The sequence below is a fragment of the Protopterus annectens genome, chromosome 2.part1, assembly GCF_019279795.1.
Source record: "Protopterus annectens isolate FY-2018-M chromosome 2.part1, PAN1.0, whole genome shotgun sequence".
Lineage (NCBI taxonomy): Eukaryota > Metazoa > Chordata > Ceratodontiformes > Protopteridae > Protopterus > Protopterus annectens.
Window position 1 is genome coordinate 653,899,012 of NC_056729.1, and position 14,921 is coordinate 653,913,932.

Here is a 14,921-nt window from a genome sequence, read left to right on the forward strand (position 1 = left end):
CTTCTTGTTTTGAGGTCTAACAATTTCTTGAAGACGTCTTGTACATTAGACCTCCAAGGAAACCTATTCCTTCTTCTTCGGACCTTAATTTTGTTTTGGAAAAATTGACTCAGGCTCCTTTTGAACCTGCAGATTCTATTTCTTTGCAACACTGCACTTAGAAGGCTGCTTTGTTGCGGGGTGTTACTTTTGCTAGGAGGAGTTTTGAGCTCCAGTCCCTTATGGCCATTCCTCCTTTTTTGTTTTTTCAAAGGAACAGGGTGCCCCTTCGTACTAATCTTTATTTTATGGCTATGGTAGTAAATGAGTTGTTGTTAAATCAGTTGGTACAACTCCCTTTTTCCCTTCTCAGTTTGCTAGTGAGAGGGTCCTGCATATAGTGGATTTGCACAGACAACTCAAGTACTATTTGGATAAAATGAAGGCCATTCCTAAGAATGATCAACTTTTTGTTTCCTTTCATCCAACATCATTAGGTTTGGCTGCTTCTAAACAAACCATCTCCTCATGAATATCTATGGCCATCCCTTTTGTTATACTTTTCATGGCAAATCTCTGTCTACTTCTGTTACAGCTCATTCCACTACAGCTTCTGGTGCCTTCTTCAAGGGGTTAGACACAAATTTCATCTTTGAAGCTGCTACTTGGTCTTCAGTGCATATCTTTACCAAGCATTATATATTGGATATGGTTTATAGGGGCAGAGCAGGTTTTGCTGAAACCATTTTATGTGGCTTTGTTGAGGGCTCTTCTCAGCCATCCACCTCCCATTCTTTTTCTTTTTTAAGCAAGAAACATCTTTATTAAATTATCACTTATGACATAGGCAATCACAAATTTATGTAAATGAAAACAAACCGCATTGTCAATTAAACATTACATAGATCATCCAAAACGTGCCTTCTTTTAAACTTCATTCATCCTCCAGAATTCCCATTCTTTTTTTCTATATAACTTACAACTACCCTTTTTAAAGGATCCCAGTTCCAGTTATTTTATCTCTGTTAGTATATTCACTACTTCTAGTAAAGTTTTTCTATACTTTAATTTCCATTTTCTAGTAATTGCTTTTTGGCAGCCACCATAATTAGACTCAGCAAAACGTTGCTATGTCTAGGCAATTGCAAATCTGTATCATAGCTCAAAAAAATAATTTCCTTAGTTATACCAATTTGCTCACCAGTTCTGATTGAATAGTCTGCTGGGAACATTTAAGGTCTGCCAACCCATTACACTCCCAAAAAATATGTTCACAATTACCTCTTTCTTCCACATTACACATCCAAAATTTGCTATTTACCTGAGTAAAAATTCTTTGGAGTCTACTTGGGGTACAAAAATACCTATGTAAACACTTCCAAGCAAAGATTCTTACTCCATTCTCTTTCTGGAGCTTTTTTGCTCTCCCTTCTAATTAGGATACTGTATCAGTGATGTAAAAAACATAGAACAGCTGTGTAAAATCTTATCTTAAAAGTAGATGACCTTCTCTTCACTGTTACAGTATTCACTCATAGGTTCATAGGTGTTTACTAATCTAACAACCACAAGGGCCTTTTTAAGCCTAACCATGCATCCCAAATCTCCGACGAGTTCTGATACCCTTGATAAGTATAAGCATGGGCCTAAGAGATGAACCATTTACAGGTTACCTGTTTGCATCACAGACACATGTGCCAAACCAGGGATGAATTTCCAGTTTCCCATCCAATTGTCCAAGTTTAACTTGAATTGGATTAGGGAGGAACTCTGCTTCACATGGATGGGGAGCCTGTTCCATAGATGGGGTAGTGTCTGGGATACATACCTATCTCTCCAGCACGTCCTATTTATATCACAGGCAAGGTTGAAGTCTTTAGAACGGGTAATTCTGGTGTTGTTTGTTTTGTGAATATGCAGGAGGTCCATCAGTGTGGGGTCTGACAATGCCCTGTATGCCAGGCATAGATCTCTCCTCAAAAATCTGTAGGAGACAGAAAGTACAGTTGTGTACCTACCATAAATGTAGATGTTCGAGTGTATTCACTATTGAAGTCATTACACTTGGGTTATCCTGCTGGCAGGCTACCCGCAGTCGGCCTGAATTCCAAAGTCCTGGTCCGGCGTCGGTTGCTGTCGCCTCTTCCCTGACGTCAGTGCACCAGGGGTATAAAAGATGCAGCTGACACCATTTTCTTCAGTTTTTCTTGCCCCAGATGTCAGGTGCCCCCAAAAGGGTAGGCTAAAAATTCTGCTCATAAAAAAGCATGCACTAACATAAACATTACCTTCATCTACAAGCAAATACACCACATAGGTTGTATAGAATAGAGAAGTACAGATAAGTCCCAGCAATGAAAGGGGGATGGAGGGAGGGTAACCTGGACTGCAACAGTGAATACATTCGAACATCTACATTTATGGTAGGTACACAACTGTACTATGTTCATCGTGTTTCACTGTTGCAGTCATTACACTTGGGTTGAATCCCAAAGCTGAGTTTGGGTGGCTGGGCCTAGATAGAATTAGGAGAGGCTATGAGGCCCTGCAGAACTGCAGTGGCGAAGCCTGCTCTGGATTTGGAGTAAAGAGGTAAGTGGTAGTGCTTTGTAAAAGTGTGCACTGAAGTCCAAGTTGCAGCTCCAAAATGTCCTTGGTTGGTGGTACTCTGAGGAAGGCTGCTGAAGTGGCTGCTGCTCTGGTTGAATGTGGCCTAATGCCCTTAGGCACTGATTTGCCATGTTGTGAATAGCAGAAATGAATGCAGTGGCATATCCATTTTGAAATAGTCTGCTTAGAAATAACTTTTCCTTGCGATCCTGCAGCATATGCCACTAAGAGTTGCTCAGTCTTTCTGAAGGCTTTAGTTTTGTCCAAGTAGAAGCGTAGCTGTCTGTGTATGTCCAAAGAATGTAGAAGTCTCTTCCCCTTATTCTGTGGGTTTGGATAAAAGGTAGGCAAATGAATGGTTTGGTTAAGAGCCACACTGGACACTACCTTAGGCATAAATGTTGGGTTTGTCCTTAGAGAAACCCCATCCGGAAGGAAAATAATAAAAGGTTCCACAGCCATTAGTGCCTGTAACTCTGAGAATCTTCTTGCTGAAGTGATTTCTAGGAGCAGAGCTGTATTCCATGATAAGTATTTTATCTCAGCTGTATTGGCTGGCTCAAAAGGAGGCAGTGTGAGCTTTTCCAAGACAAAATTAAGGTCCCATGCAGGTGTTGGAGCTCTCCTTGGAGGTCTTATGTTTTTGGCCCCTCTGAAGTACTGCCCTAGCAATGGATGTGAAAAAATAGGTGGATCCGTATTGTAATGAGCTGAAATATCAGAGGCATGGATCTTAATTGATGAGAAGGATAGGCCTTTGTCCAGCATCTCAGGTATTGTAAAATCTGAGGAATATTTGGTACAACCGTGTCCATTCCTTGTGCCTGGTTCCAAGCTCAGAATCTCTTCCATTTTTCTGTGTAAGATTTTCTGGTGCTGGGCCTCCTTTCCACCAAAATAACACCCATAACTGATTTAGACAGAGGTGTGTTCTGAATGGTTACATTATCAGCCATGCAGCCAGATTTAGTATTCTGAGTTGGCTGTGCCAGATCTGATTGTTTTGTTGGGTCAGCAAATGAGGAATTTGGGGTAATGTTCAGGCTGAGCCTTGAGACAAGCTCTTTAGGATTGGGTACCAGTGCTGGTGTGGCCAGTCTGGGGCAATCAGTATCATTTTTGGCTTCTCTTGTCTGACCTTTAGGAGTACCTTGGGGAGGAGAGGCAGTGGAGGAAAGGCATATACTGTAAGGGTTTTCCAGCTGAATGATAGGGCATCCACTTTCCATGCTTGTTTGTGATAAGTCCTTGTGCAGAATCTCTGTAGTTGGCAGTTGTGCAGGGAGGCAAATAGATCTATGTCTGGGCATCCCCATTTCCTTGTTATCATGCTGAAGATATGTGGATCTAGTTTCCACTCGTGAGGATCCTTGAGATTTCTGCTTAGTTCGTCTGCCAGAGTATTTGTCTTTCCTGGCAGGAATTGTGCTTGCAGGTGTACTTGATAAGTCAATGCTGTGTTCCACAAAATCATGGCTTGTCTGCAGAGGGGGTAGGAATGTGTGCTTCCCTGCTTGCTTATGTACCACATGACTGTAGTATTGTCTGTCCTTGCCAGCAGTTGTCCTGGATGAAGTAGATCCTTGAAGGCTGTCAGGGCATTCTGAACAGCTAGCATCTCTTTTTGATTGATATGAAGATGCATTTGGCTTGCTGGCCATGCTCCCTGAATACATTTTCCTGCCATGTGGGCCCCCCAGTCATAATCTGATGCATCTATTGTTAGTGTCTTCCTGGCCATGGGTAGAGTGAATGGCTGTCCCTTGTTGTGGTGACAGGCCTGTGCCCACCATCGAAACTCCTGCTGCAGGCAGGGAATGAGGGTAATTAGAAGTTATGTACTCACCATAACGTTCCATCTGAGTAGGTAGTTCATTTGTCTGCAACCTGTGGGTTACGGATCCGATATCGGATCCGAGCCGGCAACCTGTTTCAAGCTAATGGATCCGAGCTCCTAGCCCCTCCCTTCACCCATAATCCCCTGCTAACCCCTCCATGACCTCAGATCGAGTTTGCCTCTCTATATATCCGACAAAGGATATCTAAAAAAATACTAATAGATCCAAGAAGGTCAGGGGGAAGGAGGGGGGGATGGTTGCAGACAAATGAACTACCTACTCAGATGGAACGTTATGGTGAGTACATAACTTCTAAATCTGAAGTAGGAATGTTCATTTGTCTGCAACCTGTGGGACAGAGTCCCCAGCTACCTGCACCCTGGGTGGACATCATGGAAGGATATTATGAAGCACCGCAGAGCCAAAGGATGCTCTCCCTCTAGAAAGCAGGTCTAGCTTGTAGTGGTTGAAAAAGGTATGAGATGAAGCCCAAGTGGCTGCAGAACAAATATCATCCAAGGGAACTCTAGACTTGAAAGCCGCAGAAGTAGAAATGGAGCGAGTGGAATGAGCACGAACTCCTTCTGGTGCGGGCCTACCCGAGGCTTGATAAGCTAGCAGGATACATTGGGAAATCCAGCGAGATAAAGATACTTTAGAGATAGCTTTCCCCAAATTAAATTTGGCAAAGGAAACGAATAGCTGGTCGGATTGTCTATGGCCAGCTGTCCTATGGGTATAAAAACGAAGCTGCCTGTGAACATCCAATGAGTGCAGCTTGTATTCACCCTTATTTTGATATTTAGGGAAGAAAACCGGTAAATTGATGGATTGGTTTATGTTGGTTTCTGATGCTATCTTGGGAAGAAAGGAGGGATTGATCCTGAGGTACACTCTATCAGGATGAAAGATCAGATACAGAGGTTTTATGGAAAGAGCCTGAAGTTCCGACACTCTTTTCGCAGAAGTAATGGCTACAAGGAATGCCGTTTTCCATGACAAGAATTTGAGGTCCACTGTAGCAGCGGATTCAAAGAGTGGAGCAGTCAAGGCTTGAAGAACTAAAGTAAGATCCCATGGGGGTACAGCTTCTTTTACAGGAGGTCTAAGTAAAAAGGTACCCTTGAGAAAGGTTTTACACAATTTGGCTGACATCAAGGGTCCTGTATCATGCCCCACATGATAATGAGAAATGGCTGCCAATTGCACTTTGACAGTTGAACAACTAGCACCTTCTTGAAAGAGTTCAGTTAGGAAATCTAAAATGGATGTGAGAGGGGCCGTAAAGGGATCTAGCTCTCGGCGCTCCACCCAGATGGAAAAACGTTTCCATTTGCTGTGATATACCTTCCTGGTGGAGGGCTTATGTGCTGCCACGAGGATGGCTTTGACTTGTGAAGAAATACCGGGAGTCCTAACTAGGAGTGGAACTGGAGCAACCAAGCTGTCAGTTTCAGATTGTCCAGGTTTGGAGTTGGCAAGTCCAATGGATGGGAGATGAGATCCGGGATGGGATCTAGAATCCAAGGGTGATTCACAAGGTGAGACCACAGGTAAGGGAACCAAATTTGTTGAGGCCAGAATGGGGCAATGAGAATCATTTTGCTCCCCAATCGCGAGGCTTTCTGTAATAGTTGTAACATCATTGGAAGAGGAGGATAGGCATAGAGTAGACCGGGTGGCCAAGCATGCACCAGAGCGTCTCTTGGAGATTCCCCTGGTGGGGGCATTAGAGCGAAGAAATTGTCGCATTTGGCGTTTGATGGAGATGCAAAAAGATTGCAGCAGGGTTGCCCCCATGTTGCGAATATCTGCTTCGCTACTAGAGGATTGAGAGACCACTCGTAGGGGGTAAGAAGGGTGCGGCTGAGCTTGTCCGCTAGGATGTTGGTCCTCCCCGGAATGTGCATTGCAATCAGAAAGCGGTTGGTGGAGATCGCCCATTCCCACACTCTCATGGCTTCGCGGCAAAGAGGATAAGATCTGGTTCCCCCCTGTTTGTTGATATACCAGACCACTGACATGCTGTCTGAGTGAATTGCAATCGTTCCTGCGGGAAGGAAGCTCTGAAGTGCTTGCAATGCTAACAGCACCGCTCTCATCTCCAGAACGCTGATATGCAGGGAGGTCTCTGTATCGTTCCACGTGCCTTGGACTGTCCTGCCTGAGTAATGCCCCCCCCACCCGAGGCGGGAAGTGTCCGTGGTCACCGTGGCGATGGGGGGAGAGGTGCAGAAGGGTCGGCCCGTATGGAAGTTTGATGCTTGGAGCCACCATAGTAACGCCCTTCTGCAAGCCTTGCTGATAGCAATGGGATGGTGGGCAGGGAGTGATAGGAAGGACCATTGCACTAACAGAGTCCATTGTAGGACTCGCATGTTCAAGCGGGCGCATGGAAGGAGTGTAATCGCTGCTGCCATAGAGCCTAGTGCCCTCAGGATCAATTCTGCTGGTGAAGCCTCTGAAAGAAGGATAGCCCGCACATGGAGTTGAAGATTTCTGATTCTCTCCGTAGTTAGTAAATGCCTTGTTGGTGCGGTCAGGAGCCAGTCGTCCAGGTACGGGAAGACCTGAATTCCCTGGAGTCTCAGGTGGGCCGCAATCACTGCTAACACTTTGGTGAACACCCAGGGGGCTGTGGTGAGGCCAAAGGGAAGGACCCTGAAATGGTAGTGACTGGCTCCCAGCCGGAAGCGAAGGAACCTCCTGGATCGTTTGTCCATTAAGATGTGGTAATACGCATCCTTGAGGTCTATAGAGCACATCCAATCGTTCTCCCTCAGAAGGGGGAGGATAGATTGAAGAGTGACCATTCGGAATTTTTCCTTGGTTACTGACAGGTTCAAGCGGGAAAGGTCTAGGATGGGTCTCAGATCCCCCGTCTTTTTTGGCACCAAAAAGAACCTGGAGTAGAACCCTAATCCGAGCTGGTATTGGGGGACGGGCTGGATGGCTCTTTTTTTTAGCAGCTGCTGTATTTCTGCGGCTGCGGCCTCCTTGTGATCGGGTGGTACATCGGGGAGGTTCTTGGATTGGGGGACATGGAGAATTGGTATCTTGTACCCTCTGGATATGATGCGAAGCACCCAGCGGTCTGTTGTGATGGACTCCCATGCCGCTAGATGCTTCGAAAAATGCCCCCCCGACTGCCTCCAGAGTGGAGCAGTCGGGCAACCCCTCAGGGTTGCTGCGCGGGCCGTTCAGAGAAAGGTTCTCTGGACCCGAAATTTCTCAGAACCCCTCTGCCCCTAGGGCGACGTCCTCCCTGTCCACCTCTGCCACGGTAGGACTGGTTGTCCGGAGCTGGTTGGGATTGTTGTGATTTTCGGAACCACATCTTCTGACCCTTTTGGTTCCTTGAAAAGGACCGCTGGGGAGTAGAGAAGCAGACTCCGACGGCAGACAACGTCTTCCCGTCCTTCTCGCTCTGGACAAGCGTTTCGCGAACTGTTTTGCCAAAAAGGGCAGAACCGTCGAAGGGGGCGTTCGCGAAGGATGCTTTAAAGGGCTCCGTAAAGTCGCAATGACAGAGCCAGGCCTGACGTCTCATGACTAGGCCTGCTCCGCTGGCCCTAGCGGCTCCCTCTGTGGCGTGGGACAATAGCCGCATAGAGGTGTTAGAAATAGATCTTAGAGTGGCCATTCGGGTGGAGTATAAATGTTTATCCTCCTCAGACATGGACTCAGGGGGGGATGCAGCGTATTCTTTGATAAGATCCCGCTGCATCCTGATGACATGTGCCATATAGTTCAGAGACCTTACAGCGAAGGTCGCTGAACTAAAGACTCGCTTCCCTAAGTGATCCATCAAACGAGACTCTTTGCTCGGTGGATGGACTGAGGGACTCTCCTGAGCTAATTCCCTCTTTGTGGCTGCTGCCGTCAACATGGCATCTACAGGGGGGCCCTTACTCCAATGAGACCGGTCGGGGGGGGGGCTAAGAATCCTATCCGGCCGTTTGGGTATTGGCTCCACGGTGTCCGGATCCTTCCATGCCCTGGTGGTAATAAGGTCCACCAGGGGATCGGCTGGAGGGGACACCCAGGAGGTAGACAGGCCTGCCTCGAATGCCTCCAGAAACACGGACTCATCAGATGGAGACTTGGGGGCAGACCACCCACCTCTGATTCCTAGCATCTCCATGATGTCTCCAAAGAAGACATCCTCAGGGGGTGATCTTGGGGAGCCTTCCCCTTCCTCCAAGTCCGTGTCCTCGGTTAAGGACTCAGGGGAGTCCACGTGCCTACTTTTGCACTTATGCTTGCGGGGAGCTTCCTCGGGGGGACTGTCCGAGGAGCCCTCACCAGCGACATCTTGTTCCAATGGAACTATCTGTGACATCGAAGCAGGCTGTCCCTTTGGCTGGGTGATGGAAGCCTGGCCCAGCAGAGATGGAGTGCAGGGAGGAGTCGATGCAAGGGCCGGGGGTCCGGATGCTCTCAACAGAGCCCTCTCCACAACATCGAATGCCGAGGGAGAGCCACTCTCCAATGGATCCGAAAGTCGGCTCCCACTCGGATCCGATGAAGGGATCGGAGCCGGCGCCGAGACCGTCGGATCCGAGGGACCAGTGTGCTCCGACCTGGACGGAGCCGAAGGCACACTGAATCCCCCGGATCCGAAGCTCGGACCACGGCTCCGAGAGGTCGGATCCGACAGACTCGAGGGTAGGGTCGGATCCGAAGCACACAGTACGGTCGGCGCCGACCCACCCCCGGCTCCAAGGCTGCTCGGCTCCGAACCCGGGTAGCGGGTCGGAGAAGGAGCAATTGGGTGGAAAAAAGGTGTCGAGCTCCCCCCCTGAGGGGGGGGGAGGCAAGAGCACTCCCATCTGCAGCTGGGCCTGGATGAACCTTCGCATCATCCGGTCCAAGTCTGCATCAGATAAACTAAATGTGGATCTCGAAGAGGCCACCGAGGCAGGCCTGGAGTGCCGCCTCGATGACCTCGATGGAGATCGGGTCTCCTCCTCCTCGGGCCCCGGGGAGAAAGAAGGGGATCGGAGCCGAGGAGGAGGAGACCTAGAAGCAATGGAGGGAGAAGCCCGCTTAGCTGGCGGGGCCGAAACGGAGGTCTCGGCCCGCCGCTTTTGGTGCTTCTCCCTCCGTTTCTCCCTCCTGGCCTCCCTGCCCTCTGACACTTTGGCGGGAGTTTGAGTCCCAGTTGGAGGCAGGGGGGCAGGAGTGGCAACCATCACAGGCTGTGATGGAGCCACAGGAGTGGTAGAGGAAGCGGAGGCCGAAGCCGAATCAGGGGGTAGAAGTCCCGCCAGGACCAGCTTCGACCTCCGCTCTTTCAGTGCCCTGGGGTTGAACGCTGCACAGATAGTACAGCCTGAGGTGAGGTGTTCAACCCCAAGGCACCGAACGCACCGAGTGTGGCCATCAGCCGGGGAGAGCTTATGGCCACACTCGGTACATTTTGAAAATATGGCCTTTGGGGCCTCAGCCATTCCCTTTTTTTTTTTTTTTTTTAGCAAAGAAAAAAACAACTACACACACACACAGGCCCCAAAAGCACACCACAAACACTCACACACTAGCGACCAGCGAAGGGAGGGTATTAAATAAACAAAAAATAGGGAACCTAACTCAGACACACTTAGTAAAAGTTAAATTAAACAAAAAAGTATTTTTCTGAAGAAAAAGTTAAATTTTTTTGTCACTTATCTGGAGCTCAAGAAAAAGGATCCTGCCATCACAAGCGCGGCAAACTAGATCTGGGGTCATGGAGGGGTTAGCAGGGGATTATGGGTGAAGGGAGGGGCTAGGAGCTCGGATCCATTAGCTTGAAACAAGTTGCCGGCTCGGATCCGATATCGGATCCGTAACCCACAGGTTGCAGACAAATGAACATTCCTACTTCAGATTTAATGTTTCCAGGCTGTGGCAATGTTGAGTCCAAACACTTTTTAGATACCACTGTAGTTTCTTCATATGCAGTCTTGCATATGGAATTAGTAGAATGCAGGATGCCATGAAGCCCAAAGCCTGCAGAATTTTTCTTGCAGATAACTGGGTCTTTGTTGCCAACATTTCAAAGTAAGAAGTCAGTTGCCTTTGTTTGTCTGGCGTGAGATAAGCAATCTGGGCAGTTGTATTTAAGCTTGCACCCAGGAATATTATCTCTTGAGAGGGTACTAGTTTTGATTTCTTTTCGTTTACCGTGTACCCTAGGCAAAGTAGTAATCTTTTTACAAACGTCAGATGCCTCAGTACAATGTCTTTGTTCTCTGCTTGAATAAGGCAATCGTCCAAATAAGGGTATATTTGAATTCCCCTTTGTCTGCAGAAAGCAATTACTGGTGCCAGGCATTTTGTGAAGACCCTGGGCGCAATAGATAAGCCAAAGGGCAGTGCAGAGAATTGGTAGTGCATTGATCCAGCTATGAATCTGAGGTATCGTCTGCAAGATTGTCTGAATGGGACATGCAGGTATGCCTCTTTTAGGTCCAAAGTTGCAAGCCAAGCCTTCTTGCCCAGCATGGGCAGAAGCTGCTGCAGAGTCAACATTTTGAATTTTGGAACATCCAGAAAAGTGTTTAGAATAGACAGGTCCAGTTTTGGTCTCCAGGCTTTGTCCTTTCTGGCTACCAGGAATAGTCTTGAGTAAAATCCTTGTCCCTGCTCTTGCTGTGGTACTCGCTGAATGGCCCTCATGTCCATGAGGGATGTCACTTGCTTTTGTGCCTCTGCCCATTGATTTTGTGGCCGGTCTGGCATACCTTTTGCCTTTGGCAGGGTGTGAAAGTGGAACCTGTAGCCCTGGGACACTATATTCAAGACCCATTTGTCCTGGGTGATTATATGCCAATTTTGTGAAAAAGTGCTAGTTTTCCCCCTAAGAGGGCTGCCAAAAGATAAGTGCTTGGTATTGGCAGAGGAAAGTCATTGGGACTGTTTTCTATATGGCTGTGATTTGTCTTCTCCGCTTTTGGAGGTAGAAGCACCCCATTGTTTAGGCCTGTGTGAGCCTTAGGGCTGGGATCTGCCTCTAGGGTGTCTGTATCTGCCTCTTTGTGGCCTGTCTGACACTGGAAAGGACCAATTCTTTGAAGGGTAGTTCCTGCTAAATCTGGGTGGTTGTACCTGTAAGAAATCCTTAACTGTCTGCATAGATTTTGCTTTATCCTCCATTTTCTTCAACACCTCTTCTGCCTTAACACCAAACAAAGTATCATGCTGTAAAGGAGCATCCAATAATTTTGCTTTAACATGATCAGGCAGATTTTGTTCCTTTAACCAAGCATGCCTTCTAATGACAGTACCCGTAACAGCGGCCCTGCAAGAGGCCTCCAGTGAATCAAAACCACATTGCAAAGTATGCCTTCCCACTTGTTCAGCTGCATGCAATAAATCTAGCATTTCCTTGTTATCTGGACATTCAGAATTTGTCATCATTTTCTGTTTTAGAAGTGACATTAAATATTGCTGATATTTAAGCATATGAAACTGACAATTTAAAGCCCTTACAGCCAAGGTAGCAGAAGTGTAAACTTTTCCCCCATCTGTCCAGTGCCCTAGAATCCCTATCAGAGGGGACAGGGTTTTTCGCAGTGGAAGCCCTGACCCCTTTGGGACCCTGAGATATAGTTTCTGGGTCAGCAGCAGGGTTTTTATATAAAAATTTGTGGGAATCTGGAACCCTGTAGTATCTGTCTGGCTTAACCGGTGCAGGGGGTAGAGAGTCAGGAGAAGGCTGGACTCTGAAAATACATCATGTACTATGTCTAGAACATGTGGAATAGCAAGAGGTCTGTGCTGAGGTAGTAAGAGAATGTCTCTGAGCCTTTTCTTAGATTCTGAGTAATCTTGGCTCTCCCAGTGAAAGTGCTCCCACATAGTATGAAGGGTTTCCCCAAAAGAATAATCCTCAGGAGGAGAGGCTGAAGGAATAGACTCTTCAGCATCAGAATCCTCATAGGGAGGAAGGGAGTATCCCTGTTCAGAAGAGGAGTCAGAGGAAATGGAAACCTGATCTGAAGATTCATATTCTGTCTTTTGCCTAGGCCTCTTATCAGGAGGGGGATGGGAACCCCTGATCAAAGTAATTAGGTCTTCGGCCATTTTAAGCATCTGTTTTTTAGGCATGGAAGTCTGTGCAGGAGAATGCTGTACTTGTTTCTTTGTCTTTAGAGCTGCTTTAGTCTTTGCCTTTGAAGCTGAGGTTGGCTTTACATATAACTGTGTAGGTCTGAAAATACCCTCAGAAACCGATGCCAGCTCAGCGGCTTCAGACCCATCTGAGGGAATAGTTTCTGAGTGCCCAATACCTTGAGTATCCAGAGGCCTAGTCGGCTCCACATGGGAGTTGGAAGTGGCCTGTGGCTCTGAGGTAGCGGGCGTCAGGGGCTGCGAAAGCGACTCACTGAGAACCGGCGAACTGGCAACTGGCTTAGCGGGGCCTCATCGTCGGTTTTGGACCTCGGATGCCTGTCCTTTTCCTTGCGCTTTTTATAAACTCTGGTCATCGGCTGTTCCGATGGCATTATATAATTAAATCTTCGGCCAAAGTAATGAAAGGCAAAATCGTACCGACTTTTAATAGTGCGTTGGTTAAATCTAGCACAAAACCGACAGCTAACAAAGTCGTCGTCACGGCCTAGGCAAGGAATACAGTAAGAATGAAAATCCTTATGAGGTATTTGCTTCCCACAAGAAATACAATTGTTAACTTTTTCTGACATCGGTCTGGAGCAAGAAAAAAGTTTCCCCAACGGGGTACTTAGCTTTAATGAAGACTTCGGATCTGAAATTCGGTTTTGAAAATCTCAGGAGTTGGCTGACCGACACTTGCGAACTGCTTTTGCTTCGGGCACCACATGGCAAGAAAGACTGAAGAAAATGGCATCGGCTGCATCTTTTATACCCCTGGCACACTGACGTCAGGGAAGAGGCAACAGCAACCGACGCCGGACCAGGACTTTGGAATTCAGGCTGACTGCGGGTAGCCTGCCAGCAGGATAACCCAAGTGTAATGACTGCAACAGTGAAACACGATGAACATTACAGGGATAGGGCCTAGAGGTGTCTGCATAGGACATATTACTTACGCCCTGTATTCTTTTAGTGAGGAATCTCTGTGGACATTCCAATTGTTGGATATGCCTGTTTAAGTACATACCAAAGGGTACACTGTACTCAATGATAGGTCTGATGAATGCCGAACACAGTGGAACAATGACTTCCTTGGACTTAGATGCCATACCTTTGTTTATAAATTGCGCAACATAGGATGGCAGATTTCCTCACAACTGTACACACGTGATGATCAAAGGCTAGATTACTATCTGTGTGTGTCCCTAAGTCCCTGAGTACTGGGTTAGCTCTAAGGGGTGTGTTGTCAGTATGATAGTTACCAGGGATGGATGACTTCCCAAAGGATACTATTATACATTTCTTGGCATTTAGTTTTAGTCCATGACTCTGACACCAGTTGTTTGTCTGTGTCAGCCCCTCCTTGAGAATATTTGTGTCAGTGAGTGATTCAATGACAGCTCCTAATTTGCAATCATCTGCAAACTTAGTCAGTCACAGACCACTGACATTGGCCTTGTCTTCTGAGAAGTAAATGCCAAAAAGGAGCAGTCCAACGACTGATCCCGGAGGGGCTCCACTTGTGGCCTCTTTGTAGAGGTGGATTCCCCAATTCTAACTTCCTGGGTCCTGTCTGTGAGCCAGTTGGCTATCCACCGAGTAGCATACAGGTTTGAAACTAACCTCTTGAGTCTGTCAACAATGCTGGACTGGGGTAATGTGTGAAATGCCCTGGCCAGTTCAAGGTAGGCAGTGTGAATGACTTTGCCCTCATCCATTGCTTTGGTGACCTTCTCAAAGAAGTCCACCAGGTTGAGTAGGCATGATCTGCCCTTTACGAAAGCAAACTGGGTTGGGTTCAGTGTCTGGAGGTTTGCTATATCTCTATTGATCATCTCCATGATAGTCCACTCCCTCCCTCCACCCCCCTTTTGTTTGTTCTGGTTTTTGTTTTAGATTCACTTCTGGATGAGGATTTCCCCTTTTTCTTCTGCATTTTTTCCTTCTCGATGTGCACGGACTCCTTTGTCCTATGGAGGCTGTTCTCTTCTGGGGAAATTCAATTCTGGGTAGTTCCGTCCGTATATCCTTTACATGTCCTATGTTCTGTGCAGGGAACATAAGTGTGACATAAAGTGCCTATAAGATCATTAGGCTTTTGTATACTGGTCAAACATGGGGATGTCCAGGACGGGAGATCCCTTCTGTTTAGGATACTGCAGCAGGCAAGAGAAGGACATATACTATTATGGTAAGATTTTACACAACTTTACTTTCATTTTTAACAAGGAACTATGGATGACATACTCTGTTAGTTTATTACAGTTAACTTTTACTACATCAGTTGAAGGACAAACTGGGATGGATGCCAGGTGCTAGGATATACTAAAATGGCATAGTTTCAGGGAAACCATCAAACTCCATCATCTGCTTTTTTGTATAGGCCCAAATGATGAT

The 14,921-nt window shown here is 47.0% G+C and overlaps 1 protein-coding gene across 1 annotated transcript in view; it reads right to left on the reverse strand.

Moving 5' to 3' along the window:
- Positions 1-14,921, reverse strand: part of ADCY3 (adenylate cyclase 3) — a 2,166,879-nt gene that overhangs the window by 814,783 nt on the left and 1,337,175 nt on the right. The gene's annotated exons all lie outside the window — the stretch shown is intronic.